The sequence below is a fragment of the Anguilla rostrata genome, chromosome 5 (assembly GCF_018555375.3).
Source record: "Anguilla rostrata isolate EN2019 chromosome 5, ASM1855537v3, whole genome shotgun sequence".
NCBI classification, from domain to species: domain Eukaryota; kingdom Metazoa; phylum Chordata; class Actinopteri; order Anguilliformes; family Anguillidae; genus Anguilla; species Anguilla rostrata.
The window spans coordinates 6079380-6097058 of record NC_057937.1 but is presented as its reverse complement, the minus strand read 5'-3'; the positions used below and the strand labels follow the sequence as shown (position 1 = coordinate 6097058).

Genomic DNA, 17679 nt, shown 5'->3' with positions numbered 1-17679 from the left:
TGGTTAGGCAGATTATGGTCTGAGGTATTAGATTTAACGGATAGAAACAGTCAATGCACACAAGTGTACGTGCGATATAGCATCGCGCCTTCCAAATGTACGGGAGAGTGAAAATTGTTGCCATTTGGATTTGAAATTAAGAAATGATCATCAGACAAAAGTGAATATATGCATCTTAAGAATGACCATTTCCAATGTCATGCAGCATAATAAATGGATGCCAATTTTGTATAAGCTTTACTTGATGCTGTAGTTATTGTGAGATAACTGATCTGCTCGAAGGGGTGCATGAAGATTTTCTCTGGAACAACTGAATTAAAGACCATTCCTGACATGTCTGTAACCCAGAATACAGACCTTAGCTCTGTCTCAAAAAAATGAGACATTCCTGACCAAAGAACGACTGAAAAAACCCTCTCCTTTTCCCCAGAACATCTTCTCGCAATTAAAATCCAGTCTGGATCATTTCCTGCTAACAGATGCTCATATTATTTCCCACTACAGCCCCCACCCCCCCCCCCCAACTCCTCTCATCTCCTGTTAAACCCCCACCCACCCAACCCCCCCATCCGGGTGTCCTGCTCCAGTCCCGCGAGGGACCAGGGCAGCGTGCGTTGGGTTGAGAACCGCGGCGTCTGCCTCTCCATTTTCGTCTTAACAGACGTGTCCTCCGCGCCGAGGAAACATTGTGACATCTGGCAACCCTGCTGACCCTGAATCACAGCCACAGCCGGGGCTGTCGTGAGATCTGGCGACCCTCCTGTCTCTGAGTCACAGTGCTGGTTATCCCCCGATGACCTCGCTCCGTTCAGGCGTATTAAACGCCCAGCCTGTGTAATCATACAGGTGTCTGGCCCGCGGCTGCCCTGGAGGCCATTCAGAGTACTAGAGCACCGGACGCCCACCTCCTCCCCCGCCCCCCAAATATTTGACTTTCCCCCCCACAGGCTTTGAATGACACAAGCTTTGGCTGTCCCACAGGTTGTGGGTGTCCCATAGGCTCAATTTGCCCCACAGGTTGTGGCTGCCCCATAGGCTCAATCTGCCCCACAGGTTTTGACTATCCCAGAGGCTGTGGCTGCCTCCCCAACTGTAACTGCCCCCCCCCTTAGGCTGTGACTGTCCCACAGACTGTGAATGCTTTTGTGAGGGCCATCCACGGCCTCCTGTGTGTTCATGAGAGACCCATCTCCAGGACAAGAGTCTCTCGCCATGGAAACACCCCCATGTTCAGAGCTCGAACCCTGGAAGGGGGTTCCTAACCTGGGGCCTGGTGAGCCCAGGGGGTTTTCCACAAAATCTAATAAATATCGCTCATATTTCCTTATTTAGTAAATTTAGCATGTTGGACTATCAGATTAAATCAACTCATGCCTGAAACCACCAACCATTCATATATCTTTAGTAATACTGATATTATTAACATGGTTTCCTTTTTTGTGTGTGTTAAAGACATTATTTTAGATCCATTATACAATGAAACAATGCCACAATTATTCCCTCGTGCATCAATGTATTAGTCCTCTAAATAGCCACTGTTTTGCTGCCTGTCCAGTGGCTGTCTAAAGGTACCGAACATTAACCCTTGCCTTACATTTAGAAACAGGGTAGTTTGAGGCCTTCAGATGGGAAGGATGAGGAGCATCCGTTCTTGGATAAAAGCGGTAAAGTGCTGTTGATCTGGCAACCTGATGGCCTCTGGGCCACATCCTGTTCATATCACTACTACGCAATGAAACTCCCTGTTTTTGGAATGCTTCAGGTATCCACAGGAAATGCTTGGGAAGGATGTGTTTTCGAGGATAAAAGGAATTTGTTTTAGATGGACCTTGCTCAGTCTCTAGTGGTGTAGGATGCACATCACAACAGGAGGTTTTACACAGTAAAAAAAAATCTCAGTAGTTTACGCAGTAAAAAAAACATAGTTTCAACTTTTAAAAAATAAATTACCAGCTTTTGTTTTTTTTGTCTTTTTGTTTGTTTTTTGGACATTTATGGCCAATTACTACTTAATTGCATATACCAAATGATGCTCTGCATGATTATTTTGTCAGTACAAAGATACTTAATGCTATTATTGCAATATGTTTTCTTTGCAAGTAATTATGAAAATATCATGTACACTCAAGCAAAAGTGTAAATGAACAAAGTCTTATAGTGTTGCCATTTGAAACATTTTGTAGCCTTGATTTTTTAGATTTTTCACACGTGTTCATCCTATCAAAAGCTATGTGTTGACGGTCGTGTCGTGTCAACACACCTGTGTCTCGGCCTTGGGCCCACCTGCTTCCTGTGGGATCTAGCCCCCTCTTGTGATCATAAGAGGCCGGTGCATCTTTAACACCATCTGACGGTTGGGAGATAAAAACGCATTTAAATCTGCGTTGGAAGGCCCAACACTTAGCGAGGCATAACCCATACATTCTGCATGCAGAGGTGGAAGTTATGTAAACTCATATATTTTCAGTTTATTTATTGTGAAATCTTCCTCTAACATTATGGAGCATTTCCCGTTGTTGAACTGAATTTGAATTCACTGCACTGAAGTGACTGAATTGAAATGGAACGGGCCTCACTCCTGATATGAATATATGAAGCAGTATATAACTCATGATCGGCGTCTGCACACGCACACGGGGCCCGTGTCGTCTCTTGGTGGGGAGTGTAAAGCTCTGAATTTCGGGGACCCCTGTGTGCGGTTGCAGAGCGGGGGTCCCGTGGAGCGCAGCCCCCCGCGGCGCATCCGTGCCGGGGCTCTGCGGATCCGCTGCGGCCCCTAATCCACCGGCTGGAGCCGCTGTCCTGGGCTGGACTTCCTGTCTTGACCTGCCCAGATGCTGCAGCTCTTCCCCGCCTCTGGCGTAAAGACTGTGCTTTCAGGGCAATGTGTGTGTGTGTGTGTGTGCGCGCCTGTCTGTGTGTGAGAGTGTGTGTGCCCTTTCTGTCTCTGAGTGTGTATGTGTGTGTGTGTGTGTGTGCCTGTCTGCGTGTGTGTGTGCCTGTCTGTTTGTGTCTGTGTGAGAGTGTGTGTGCCCTTTCTGTCTTTGTATACTGTATGTCTGTAAGTGTGCGTGTGCTTGTGTGCCCGTCTGTGTGTGTGTGTGTGTGTGTGTGTGTGTGTGTGTGTGTGTGCATGTGTGTCCATCTGTGAGTGTGTGTGTGTGTGCACCTGTCTGTGCATGTGTGTGTGTGTGTCTATGTGCCTGTCTGTGTGTGTGTGTGTGTGTGTCTATGTGCCTGTCTGTGTGTGTATGTTTGTGTGTGCGCCTGTCTGTGTGTGTGTGTGCGCCTGTGTGTGTGTGTGTGTCTATGTGTCTATGTGCCTGTCTGTGTATGTGTGTGTGTGTGTGTGTGCGTCTGTCTGTGTGTGTGTGTGTGCCTGTCTGTGTGTGTGTGTGTGTGTGTGTCTGTGTCTGTGTGTGTGTGTGCATGTGTGTGTGTGTGTCTATGTGCCTGTCTGTGTGTGTGTGTGTGTGTGAGTGTGTGTTCAGGGCGTGGTCCGCCGGTCCTCTCCCCCTTGTGCTGCGGAGGAATGATGGGATTGTGTTTGTCATGGTGGCTGAGGGCCTGGAGGTGCTGCAGGGCTGCTCTCAGAGTGAGAACAATGGCTGCTCGCTGTGTTTGCTTAAGCTGAGCTCAGAGCCTGTCACTGTTTGCCGAAGAAATCAGAAAATCTGGAGATCCTTTGCTTTTTCCCCTCCCCGCTTGGTACCTCTTTAGCTTCCAAAAAAAACACCAAGTGGAGGAAAACAACATTTTTACCCAACTTTACCCGTCGCCGTCTCTGCCACTACTTGTCCTAGCCTTCTTCTTTAAAATCTTCAGCCAAATCTGAGGTTTTTTTTTTCTTTTTTAAAATTTTATTTAGCTTGTTGTCTCAGCATGTTTTATTTAGAATCGGGTTTTGTAGTGTTATGCACTCTTGGGGTTGCTTAGATAAATCTGTTCGCATTCACTTAATTGAGGAGTCTTCCTAGTGTCAGTTGTAAACAGCTCTCTCTATTTGCTATGAAATAATGAAAAATGAATCATCAGCATGTATCTCATGCAGAATTTTACAGAATAAAAACAAAGAATAAAGCCAATGGCATCCCCATTCTGAGATGGCACACTGGGATTTTTGTCCACGCTAAAGTGCATGGCCATTACGTGTATAGGGCTACAGTGTCTATTAAAATTTCAACTCGGGTCCACTTTTTGCTGTGTAATTAACTCTTAACTGCAGATCAGCTCAGCTGTCAGCCTATTTCAGATAACAGCCTTGCGTTTCTTCGGGATAGAAGCTAATGAGCTTGTGGACAGTGTGAAATTAATTCCGACTGTACGCAATTCACACAGTACACGAGCTAATGAATACCATCCTCTCTTTAATCAGACCTTGAAGGAGAAGTCATTTAATCCTTCAGGTATTTAGTTGTTTAAAACGCCCGTACCTCCAAATATGTAATTCTCAGGAACAGGAATAACGTTTTAATAATAAGGTAGTAATGTATTAATGTTATATATATATTTTTACAGTCAACTGCATCAGCTGAAGTGCTTTGACATCAAGTCACTGACCCACTAAATATGATTTATGTATTTTGCGTTCCAACCAAAACATCAGCTGCTAGCCGTTTGGGGGTTATCTGTGGAACGGGACAAAGGTCCGGCTGTCGTCTGCTTGACGCAGTACCTGCGGTTCTGGTTCTGTGGCTGCTCAGAAAAAGCGAGCAGTCAGCAAGTTGCTCCCGGGGAAGGCGACGCGCATAGGGAAAGCTTCGGCTGCATTTGAACCGAAAGGCGACAGAGGTAGTTTGTGTGAGAGGTCACGTACGAGGGAGAGCTTAGGCCCAGCAGTTCGCCAGAGTTCTTCATGGTTTAGTCATTCCGCTGCTGTGGATAATGGAGTCATAAAGTCCAGTCCTCGCACCGTGTTTGTCCGCAGATCCACTGAAACGCTGTTCCGTTTGCACTGCGAGAGCTGCTGTCATATAGGCCTGCGAGCCCAAATAATAATGATTTGGCAGCAATTATGAATTTAATGAGGGTGTATTTACAGGTCAGCATGCACACACACACACGCACACACAAAGAAAATGCACAAATGGTCAAACCCAGGTGTGTACCAGCATGTACACATGCAAATGCGCATACATGCACAGAAACACACACACACACATGCTAGTGAGTACCTTTCACGTAGGCTTTTAACTGAATTTCAGGTTTCATTTATAAATATAAATTTTAAATTATGTGTCTAAATTCATTTAAAGGACTGTCCATATTTTGTTCATTTGTAAAGTTAAACACAGAAAAGTCATCATTTTAAGGATAGGTTCAGCAGAATACTATATTACAGGTACAAATTGTTTTTGACAAAATTACAGTATATGATTTATTATTTCCTTTATCATCTATTTCTTCAATAATAATAATAATAATAATTTGTGTTTAACAGAGGTGGAAATGATTGATTCAAAGGTTACATGTTCCTACCAACTTCAATGTTTACACAGAACAGCCGTCAAAGGTTTCAGACTTCCCCCCCCCTTTTAAAAAAATATGCATTAGGGTAATCCTCCGGTTGAATGAGTCTTTCACTGCAGCCACTCTTTGATATGAAAGCCTGGTGCTCTTCTTCGGATAAAAGGATCATTCCGCACAATAGCGCAAGTAGCCTACGTCGAGGCGTCGGCTATATTGCAGTGTTTGCTTTGGAGACAAGGGGAAAATAAAATGACAATAATAAAAATATAATAATACGCACGTTTCATAACCAATAAAAAATATGTATTCAATTAGAATCATTTCAGACTCTCTAGATTAAATGTAAAGACATTTTTTACTGGTTATACAATAGCGAATTTGCGATTTAAAAAAAAAAAAAAACACTCTTGGAATTCAATTGGATAAAAATAAACAGGTCCGGTCTTATTTCCAAACCCCAACACGTTATAGCCCACTATTCATTATATTAAGGATTCAGTTGGGTGTGTTTATTTTTTATTTTTGTATAAATGTATGAGGAAATCTATGATATATTTTCGATGCATTACACAAAACATTTTCTTCGTTAAGGCGGTATATTGATCCGAAATCACCATGAGTTTCGACTCTTTTGTTTCCGACATTTGCTCTCCGAAGTCTCTCTGTATGTGCATCTTGTTTGCCAGCAGGTGGCGCCTGGTAACTTCAGTAAATATGTCCTGTGAATTAATCCCGCAATCAGTTTCAGAGGGTAAAAAAGTTTGAACAGTTTTTACGTAATCCTCCATCGGCGAGGTCGACTATTCATCATAACAACGCAATTTATATCCACTGGCAAACAACAAAAGTAGGGCAATCTAAATTTGTGTGCCTACTGTCTCGATGAAATTCCTCCTGCGACGGGCAGCAGATCGGTTTTTACTGGACAGCACTGATCTGTTGCCGCATTCAGAGCAGCAACACTTTGTAGTGCTTCAGAAGCCTAGATTTAACGAAATGTTTTTAAAGGAAGAAATACTGCCACTTCTAATTTTCCTGAATAACTGCATGCATTTAAATTGAAGAAATTAACAGAAAGAAAGAAATTTAAAAAAAAGTAACCTTGGGGCATTCTGTGTGTCACTTTATTGTTCACTTGGGACTTTTGGTGGTGACAGGTTTTTCATAAAACTGTATAGTGTGCACTTCTGGAAATGAACAGGAATTAAATATTAGCAACATAAGGGACGCTGGGTAGCCTGAATGTACTCCCATGTTGAAATGAGGTATGCAGCGCGATGAGTTTTCACTTTTCTCCGGCCAGGAAAGTGTCAGGGGTTGTTATGCATGTGCGGTGGATGCGAGCCACTGCGGAGGATACGCACTGCAAGGAGCACATGCCTGTCAGTCAGAGCGACTCGCAGCGGGGAGCAGGCTGAGAATATCGTCCGCTGCTCAAGTTCTGAAACGCCACACATAAAAAACATTAGCAAATTTATCCAGGAATTAGGTTCCATCAATAAAGGCTTCGGTATTATTAGCAGATGTGCAAGTGAGAGTGTGTGTGTGTGTGTGTGTGTGTGAATGTGTGCATGTGTGAACGTAAATATTTGTGTGTGTATGTGTCTGTGTGTGTGTTTATGATTTTTTTTGAGTGTGTGTGTGTGTGTGTGTGTGTTTATGATTTTCCTTGAACTTGTGAGTGTGTGTGGCATGTAGTTTACACTTTGTGAACTGAACAACTGTGGACTATAAAAAGGCTCACATGATTATGAGCATATGTGGTTATGAACACTCATTAAAAAAAATAAAATAAATTAAAATTGTGGGGGGTGGGGGGGGGGGGAGTGGGGGCTTAGGGATTATGAGACACCCCACCCCTCAGCCCACACACACACCTTCTGCTTTGCCACACCTGTCGTTCTGAGCACGCTCAGTCTGGAGGGGCCTGCTCTGAGAGCCAGTCTGAGCACGCTCAGTCCACAGGGGCCTGCTCTCAGAGCCAGCCAGCCAGCCACACACTCACACTCTCTCTCTCTCTCTCTCTCTCTCTATCTGTCTCTCTGTCCCTCTCTCTTTCTCTCTCTATCTCTCTCTCTGTCCCCCTCTCTCTCTCTATCTGTCTCTCTATCCCTCTCTCTCTCTCTCTCTCTCTCTGTCTCTCTCTCTCTCTGTCCTTCTCTCTCTCTCTCTGTCCCCCCCCCCTCTCGCTCTCTCTCTTTCTCGCTCACCTCACGGCGACAGCATACTAAGTCCCTGCAGGAAAAAACTTGCCTGGGCTTAGCGGCCCCCCAGCCCCCCCCCCCCCCCCCCCCCCCCCCACCCCCACCCCCCCCCGACAACAGAGACCACACCTCGAGGAGCCCGGCGGCCGCTCTAAGTGGTGCCCGGGCCATTAGCGGCGATTACGGCTAATCAGGGGGCAATCGGGCCGCATTAGTGTCCTGAGCTGCTTTAATTGGGAGTGCATTAAGGCTTGAGCTGCGCGCAACAGCTCCCGCAAAAAAAAAGAAGAAAAAAAAACCACGTACGTAATGCGTCTTCAGTGCCCGCTAGCTGTCTCTGGGCCGTCTGGAGGGGTGGCGGGTCGTCCTGGGGGTCTAATCGATGTGGCTTAAACGCTCGCAGGCCCGCCTCGTCCTACTCCGTGGAAAGTAGAGATATGGACGCACAACGTCTTCTTCCCCCCCCCCCCCACAGTATTAATTCTTTTGTCCCAAGTGTGTGTCTGTCATCTTTTATCTTTTTTTTTTTTTTTTTTTTTACAGGCCTGTTTGACAAGCCTTGTGTTGCGCTGAATCGCTATAAATGTAGGAAAAAGTGTAGTGTTGACATTTATGACATGATTTTAGACAGAATTGGTCATTTTCCCAGCGTACTATTTCATATTTTATGATATGAGTTGAAGCCTAAGGCTAATTTGCTCTTCCTGGAGGACAATAAATACATTTTTTGTCGAATTCTATTCTGTTCTGTTCTGTTCTGTTCTGTTCAATTATTTTCTGTTCTGCTTAATTCTATAATAATTTGTCCTGTTGCAAATTTAACGATGATAAAGACATGGTGCAGACTGATTGGAAACAGATTACGTAATGCCTTTATAGAAAGGAAGTTTTAAAGTTTTTGTTTCTTTGTTGTGTTGTTCATTAAGAAGTAATGCATTAGTAGGGGCAGTAGCAGTAAATGGGTTTCATTAGGCTAATCTCTGTTTGCCTCTTAGCATCCCCTGACCCCACAAGCACAAAAATCAACAGTAGCAGCAGCACAATCCTGCAAGATCTCAACTGACGTCTAAACGTCCCAATTCTGCTCAGCGCAGTAAATTCTCCTGGTCTCAGACCGTCAGAAACAAGGATTTGCAGGAAGAGGCCCCGCCCTTACAGGAAGTTGGGCTTTCTACAGAAATTCCATTCAGAAAAACAGAAAAAAGTTTTTTTTTTTTTTTTTTTTAAATGATAATAATAAGAAAAACCCTCTAAAGGCAAGTTTATACAAAATTGCTGAAAAGCGTTTGAGCAGGGAACTTTTCAAGCAGTGTGGTTGCACAAGCAAGAAGGGCCTGTGTACTCTGGCAATCTCTCCCTTGTTACGCGCTCTCAAATTATCTGCCATTTCTCTCGTTCATTAAAGAAAAAGCATCCTGAAATAGCCAGGGAGATAACCAGGGGCTCACGTCTGAGAGCGAGCTCTGCTGCGTCAAGAATGGCAGCGGCCTTGTTTTAGGAAGAGATTGCTCCTTTAATCATATTTCTCAAAGAGTGACTGCCTTCTTATTTGGAAGAGAACGATGCCTTCACCTCTCTGCCCATATAAGGAAGTGTGTGATTATTAACTACAGTACCACCATTAAAAGCCATGAAGGGGCTTCCTGGTGATAATGGGTAGTTAAACACAGGAAATGTTCCCGTCTTTTCTACATCTGTTGTAGAGCTTTTCATATTATTTACAGGGAATTTACTTTGGATCTTCTCAGATTAAACTCTTGGTGGTAAAAGTTTTTATTTTTTCTTCTTATTTTTTTTCTTTTTCTGAATTTCCTGTTGTTAATAATGTGATTATTTTTGACGAATGTATGAATAAATTAAAGGTTCATAAAGGTTCATGGTCTGGTCTCAGAATGGGAAAAATAAAAGCATCATAATACATAAATTATATTAAGGAAGTTTATGATTGTTTTCCAAACATTTAGTTAATTTAATAATGAGTTTCTGAATAGGCATTCATAAAGAAACATAGTATAACAAACATAATAGTCTGTGTATGTGTATGTGTGTATATATATATATATATATATATATATATATATATATATATATCTGTGTGTGTGTGTGTGTGTGTGTGTGTGTGTGTGTGTGTGGTTGTATTGCATTAATTTGCGTCATTTTGTGTGTTGTTGCGTAATCGGTTTTTTTGGGACAAATTGCAAATTGTTTGGAATAAGGGGCATATCATTTCATTTAAATATACACCTTAATGATGCATTTGAAAACATATTCATATATTCAATTTTATTTTTAAGCACCTATTTCACAATGGAATTACCCATATTTCCCATATTGTGTGTTTGTGTGCAAATTCAGTTAAACTAGGCTAGTCGGGGAGGAGTTGCTTGCTCATGCTCTTACTGACGGTGTATAGTCATGTGTTTGTTCTGATGGCATACAGTCACATACAGTCATGAACACTCATATATCGTTATGCACTCATGCTGATGGTGTGCAGTCATGACCAGTCGTGAACAGTCACGTACAGTCGTGTGCTCAAGCTGACGGTGTTCAGTCGTGAGCAGTCGTGACCAGGCGCGTGCAGTCTCATGGTCAAGCTGACGGTGTTCAGTCGTGAGCAGTCGTGAGCAGTCGTGAGCAGTTGTGACCAGGCGTGTGCAGTTGCGTGCTTGTGACCTCCGCAGCGGTGGGCGAGGCAGGAGTCGGTTGGAAAGGAGAGCAGGGCGGCCAGGGTAAATAACGCTGCCGGTGTGCGGAAGCCGCAGCGCAGAGGGGGCTGCTGGGAAATGGGCCAGGCTCGGCGTCGGAATACGGCGCTACCGCCGCGGTGCCAGGCCCAGCCCGGACCCCGAGGACCCCGCCGCGGGCACGCGCACCCGGGGAGGTGCCAACCACAGCCTCGGCGCTCCTTAAAAAACGTGCCTACGTACCGTCTGCACACATTCCTGCTTGGCTGCGTAATTCCAGGCCTGTATTAAGTGGGGAAATGTTATACTTTCCCCCCCCCCCACCACCACTGGCAGTACCACCGGTACCATGGATGGATGGATGGTTGGAGGGATGGAGGGAGGGGGCCGGGGGGGGTTCATTTTCAAGATCCAGTTGGGAATGTTGAAAATGAGCAGTGTCGTCTCACGTGAGAGAGCGCAATTCTTGGTGCTGAGATTTGCCGAGGCTCAGATTGGACTTAGCCGAAACGTGTGTGGTCTGTCTGGTAAAGTTCCTTTCGCAGTTGCTTGTTTTCGCGTGATTGACAGTTCCCCGCCTTTCACGTCTTTCTCCTCTGAGATGCCTGGTGAGTTTCCGCACGGTTAGCGGAGGCAAACTGATGTTTTCCATAATGTCCAACAGGGACTTAATAATAGAGTATGAAATTACACGTACACATGCTCAAAAAGAAAAAAATACAAACACTGGTGGATTTAAAAATCCGTCATCTGCCTCTGTGTTTGCTTTCTCCTCAAAACAGCCGTTACACACCACTGACTCATGTGCTGTTGCTCAAGTCTAAGAGCCACACGTAGAAAAAAAAAAAAAAGGAAATTTTTACAGTAAAATACTGGCCACTGGGTTGCCAGAACTTTACTGTATAAATAGCAGTACTATTATGTTAAGCCTACGGTAGCAGGCTGTATATCTAACAAATGTTGAATGTGTTATGGTGTTTGACTGTAACTAATGCAGTTATTTACCATTCAGCTGTATACAGTTTCGTGCCCTTCACTATTTTATTGGCTTTTACGGTAAAATTCACATTTGTGGGTGTGGCTTTGTGTGAACTCGGTTTACCGGACCCCTTTCTACGGCCACGTTCTGTGCCGGGGCTGGCGTTAAAGAGCCAGACGTCTGAAGCCCAACGATAGCAAACCGCTCCTGGGGTTCTGAAAGAGGTCCTTGTTCTGGAGATGCTTCCCCTGGAGGTGCCTGTGTCTGGGCTGCGGGCTGAGACACAAGCTTCAGGGGAATCGTGGGCCTGGTTCCTCCACTAAAGCTCTTCACATTTTGTGCTTTGCTACTAACTGGGATTTGCCTGTTGTGCCTATATGTTAGTTACCGCATCCTACAGGCTACACAGTACTACAGGAGAGCCAGTGACTATTTTACACCCTACAGGCCATACAGTACTAAAGAAACGCCAGTGACTATTTTACACCCTACAGGCCATACACAGTACTGCAGGAAAGCCAGTGACTATTTTGTGAATGTTCTTCCCTACTGAACGATAACCGTGGCATTTTAGAGGGGACAGGCATTACTATTTTAATTTGTTTATTTTTATTTTTGCATTACTGAATTGTAAACGACACATCTTACATATTTCAATAATGTAGCTTTAAATGCAATCAAATAGATGAATGAGTATATAAAATGGAAAAATACAATGTTTATGAATACAGATTTATATCTACTATTTCTGAATATTTCAAAAAAATTAAAATGGTTTGCATGATGCAGGTTTTAAAAATCTGATAAATGCATAAAATGTGTGGCATTGAATGCAAATTTCTGCATCATGATTACATCAAAAACTAGGACTCTTTCACAGTGCGCATAATCTGCAAATATCCACATCTTTTTTTCCTCATCAAATTCCAAAAACCTTTAACGATTATAGAAAATTACAATTTAAAGATTTATTTAACTACGGCCGCTAACTACCCAGAGTGCCTTTAGCAGCTTCAGATGAGCTGTAAATGCCGGCTGACGGGGGGCTGGGCGATAAGTGGCGCTTTGGGGGTTAAAAGTGAGAATGTGGGAATCCTCTAGAACAACGGGCCTCCCGTGTGAGTTAAAAGTATATCCCGGGGTTTAGAAGCGCAGGCCTTTAAAGACGCCGCGCAGAGCCGTAAAGCTCGCCACGCCCCTCGAGAGGACCACTGTTTCAACACAACTTCTCTTTGACTTTTCACTCGATCCTGACTCACAGACGCAAGACCGTTTTATCCCACCACCCCCGCCCCCGTCCCCCCCCATCCCCCCCGTCCCCCCCCCCGTCTGGGGTGACTACCTGCCTTTTGAAATCGGTGGGGTGTTGCATAGAATCTGGAATCTGTGAATTCATGTCGGATTCAAGCACAATGCACGAAACAAGCTCTTTTTTTATTCAATTTGAAAAACAAAAATGTCACATGTATAGTATTTTCATTTATAAAACTTACTGCCACACGACATGACATCAGTCGCCTGTTTGTGCACTGAGAATGGAGAATTCTCTTTCCATGTGCGGGAACGTCTCAGAATTCGGAATGATGCACGTTTAATCTTGTTGCCTTGGGAACTCCTGCCAGAATATGAATTCCGACAGCTTATCCATGTATTCTTCAAGGGTTTCGAGCCACAGGCCCTCCACTGCTAGTCACGTTAGAGACTAATTCTGTAATCTTCTCGTTATTTGTTTTTGTATTTATTGGTTCTTTTATTATTTAACTGCTTAAATAATAATATTTGGCTCAGGGCTCGATGCCGCCGAGATTACGCGTTCTTATTTATTGCGCGTTCTTAATGTGCTTTCTATAAATTATATCGAGCAGACAGAATATTTAACATTTGCAGTGAATCTTTTCCTGCGAGGAGATCTTAGCGGCAGAACTGCGAGAAATTCATATCTACGCAGTCCCTTCACACGCTTTCTGTTCTCCTGCCACTAAAATTAGATTTATTCACGGGGCATTCTGTTCAGATTTAAAGCGCGTGTTTAGCACAGAGAGGATCTTAGCATCCGTGTCCCTTTTGACAAATTCATCTCGGGCGATTTTCTCTTCATTACGCACCAGCACATGCAGAACTGGCCCCCGTGAACGCACCGCGGTCTCCGAGCCCGGTTTCAGCGTTGATTATATTGCACCAGGGCCATTCTTCTTCTCGAGCAGGGGGGGGGGGGAGTAGCGTGTGCATGTTCGGATCAAGTCATTAAAACGACACGAGCACATCGAACTGCTCACGCTAACGCGTTTGGCTCTGTGCGAGCAGAGTGACTTTCGCACATCCTCCGTACAAATCTCGCACAATTAAATTCTTTAACGCTTAACTGACGGCCTACTTTTTCTCGCAAGAGTTGAACAAATAAATGAATGTTCTGAGGAACCGCAAATAACAACACGTTCCCAGGGGACCTTGCTGCTCACTTGATATTGGCGAACAGTGTGGAGCAGTTGCTTCAGAATATAAGAGCAATAATCCACTTTGGCCTGGGGAAAGTACTGGCATTCCTGTGTCCACATGAACACACACGCGCACACGCACACACACACACACACACGCACACACAGATATTAATAAAAGGCAGATAAATTTAGCCGTTTTCTGCCTGGCAATGCTTATATGAGAGAATAACACACAGATGGGCCAAAGACTGGACTTCCGGGGGCCTTCTTAAGACAGTGACTTTTTAGGAATGCGAGGATTAATTCAGAATGTTTTTCTCCCCTTCAGCACATTCACGTATGAAGTGTTTGCCTCTGACCAAGATCATGTGGCATGATCTTATATTGGTGTAAATGTTTTGATTGTTATCAAGAAAAGTACAAGCAATTGCAACAGTGAATTTGGACAATTGCACACACACACACACACACATACACCCACCCACTTATAATAAGGGTGACTCATTTGATTGGGCTGTTAGTCCTCTCTGTCTTATCACAACCTCATCACAGCTGTGTACATTTTTTCTAAAACTACCGTTAACTTTTGCCTCGCTTTGCTTCTTCATTAAAAAAAAAAAAAGTACCCACGAGCTCCTAGCGTATCAGCCGGGAGCGCTGAGCTTGTGCTTCTACGCAACCTCCTGTAGGGGGCGCTCTCCTCGGGGGGGCTTTCCCTCGCCTCGTAGCCTCGTCTCCATCCCTGATCATTACCATTTGCATCCGACCGACCGGGGCTTCCGCACCCTCGCTAACAGCGCCGATTTGTTGTTGCTCCCGACTAATCCCGTCCCAGAGCTTTTAAACACCCTTATCAAATCTTCCGGGCTCAGCGGAGCGAGTCTTTGCAAACCTGTCTGGAGTGCAGTTCAATCCCCGTCAGCTTAGGGCTGGGTGGGCCCCTCCCACTTTTTTTTTTTTTTTTTTTTTTCCCACCGCAAAGCAAAAAAACCCAATCACCGGAACGGAGACGCCTTTGAGTGGCGTTTCTCCACCTCACAAGACACTCTGCCTGTTCCTGTAATGAGAGTCAAAACGTGTCGCGAGGGGTGTCAAAAAATTATATTTGGGAAAAAAATTGATTTCTCTGTAAAAATTGGTATGAATATACAGATGTCTATGCTTTGCATCAGTGGTGCAAGCAATTGCCAGGCAGATGAACTTGACTGTGTCAGGATATTAAGCCAAAAGCTCAAACGCTACGCCTAAAACAGACGAAAGGTTGTGTTGTGTCCACAGAAAATCAACATTAAACTGTATTTTATAGTAATTCTACATGATATTCTCTAATCGCTATAAAACCATGTTTGTTTGCTATGATGAGCATTAGACTGCGATGAGACTTATATACTTTAGTGTTTTTAGCCATAATGATGCTCTAGTGAGCCAAACATGTCTATAAATGAATTAAATTAAGTTCATATAAAATTCTCATTATTTGCCAGAATGGTTCTTAAATTATGGTTAGCTAGGGTTAGCATATGCATTGAGAATTCCCCGGATATACGGATGTTATTTATACTTGTGAAACTGTGAAACTGTTTTTGAATTAATCCGGAATTCACACCTCAGCAATGTACGAGAAATCTGATGGCAAATTTTGGACAGGAATGGCAACAGCATCCTGATAGTTTTGGTTTAAATGTATGAAATAAATTGAGGAAACACTGTGTTGGGGCCTTTTAGAGCAAGAAGCATGTTTCGCATTGGGCATTTTCTTCGCAAGCTCATTTTGGCAATCATCAGAGAATTCACCAAACTGTGTTTGTGAGTGGAAAAATATAATTAAAAAAAAATTTGTTCAGCAAAGTCAGTTGAATCCCAAACCGTTACATTAAAGTTAAGAATGTTGATTGAATCCCACCCATTGTATTTGGCCCTCAGCTTGGTGCAGCTGGACGTAAACAAGTGCCATGTGTTTCCGCGTTTGTACTCACCCCTCCAAGCACTCAGTCAGAGCCCTCGTTTCCGTGAAAAGCACTCTACATAATCTCTTCTTTCGGTAAATTAATAATGCACTTATTGAGATGATCTGAGTAGATGTGTGAGAGAAGAAATAACACACCGCAAGATTTATTTTGAAACATTAGCAGAAACAATGCATCCGATGAAAATTTGTACTTAAACTTTACTTTAAAATTATAGTTTTTATTTCAACAATGTATACTTCTTATTGTTTGTTTTGGTGATAAACTGAATTTACCAAATTGTTTTGAAGGGAAAAAAGAACACTTGCATTTGTGTGTGAGTTGCAGTAAAGGACAGATGTTGATTGAATCCAGACTAATGTCTGCATTGAGAACCTTTGCTTTCTAGTACTTAGTGACGGTTTTCATTGTGTTCACACAACAACAGTTTTCTGATGCCAGAGAGATAGCATACGGGCTTGTCGGGGAACCAGAAACACACTTCCATCCAAATCCCTGAAGTCAAAGCCTCTTCTCTCCCAGCTTTGTCACTGAATAATTGCACATCTGCATGTAACGTTGTACAAACAGAATAACGTCTAGCTCGTACACGTTTCAGCGTGCGTGCGGTTTTCAGTCATGTGTTATGAATAAAATATAACTAGATTTTTTTTTTAGGATATAGCATAATAGAAGATTAAATGGGGCACTATGGGGAAAAATGGGATTTCGATCCAGCTAGACACCGAGTAAGTTCCATTTTGTCTGGCCATATGACGCCATAATAAATTACTCTTTATGTTAATGAACAACTTGACTGTGACGGGTTCCAAAAAAGGAAAAAAAAGAAATAAAGAGGATAAATAAAGAGGAATGATCTGTTGGCTATTTTTCTTCTGCAGCGAAAAGGAATCCGACTCTTCGTTTGGGATTAAGTCGCGATGATGAACCCTCGTCTGAATCCGCCATCGCCAGCGAGCGGCGGACGGTCGCCGGACAGCGCTCTCTCAGTCCCGCGGTGAGTCAGCGTTTCTTCTTCCTCGCCGCCGAGGTCATCGCGGCCTGTTTTTTTCCGCCACGTCGGCGATTCTCACGCAAGCGGCGAGCGACTCATCAGAAAAAGTTCGAGGCGAACTGCGACGCCAGCGCGAAGCACGACGGCCCGACGTTCGAGGGTCTCGCTGCTACGGGTCTAGCGACACTTTGCATACTGTACGTCACACAGTAGCGGACGGGGCCTCGTCCAGAATGGAGAGGAATCTTTTAAGAAACCTAGCATGGCGGACCTGATGACCAGTAGTTACGACAGTAGCAAACGTAAAAAGGTTCACGTGTTACTATGGTTATGCGTTCTGAATTCAAATCACAATGGGGTCCCATTCTTCAGTGCTGTGACACTCAAACCTATGATATGTATCCTCAGAGAGGGCAGTACCAGCTCACACATGCATTCTTCATTATATGACACTTGCCATATTGGTCTCATATTGGCACAGGCTCGGATGGCAGCTGTTGATGTATGTTTGGCCTTGGAAAAAAAAATGGAGTAGATCAACTGTCCCCTTTACAGTACATTAAAATCACAATAAAGTACAGAAATAATTTAAAAGTTAGCCTTTGATTGTGACGCATCACACTACAGTCGTTAAACAGTAAATTAAGTCTTCTCTAACAGGGTTCATGATAATATAATTATCGCTGTTAATTATGGCCTTTGATACTAGGCCGCTATCGCCAGTATATTTTGTCGTGCAGCGAAATCCGTGCGTCACGAAAACGATTTCTCTCCAATTAAGATTCAACCTTTAACTGACTGGAGTGCAGGAAGTGTGGAGCGGGGAGTGAGAGATAACTTCTTAGAGCTTTAAGTGGAAACTGCTGGCCCCTCGCCGCGTACCCGTAGCGCACATGTGCCGGAGCGATGGACCACATGTCAGAACACTGGCGCTCCGCGGG

General features: G+C 43.9%; 1 long non-coding RNA gene across 1 annotated transcript in view; it reads left to right on the top strand.

Annotated features, from left to right (window-relative positions):
- The window catches only part of LOC135256077 (uncharacterized), a 49551-nt gene extending 32447 nt beyond the window's left edge, over nucleotides 1–17104 (top strand). The window contains exon 2 of the long non-coding RNA XR_010330363.1: nucleotides 16626–17104. This is a non-coding gene — a long non-coding RNA (uncharacterized LOC135256077). The remainder of the gene's footprint in view (nucleotides 1–16625) is intronic.
- Nucleotides 17105–17679: the final 575 nt, after the last annotated feature.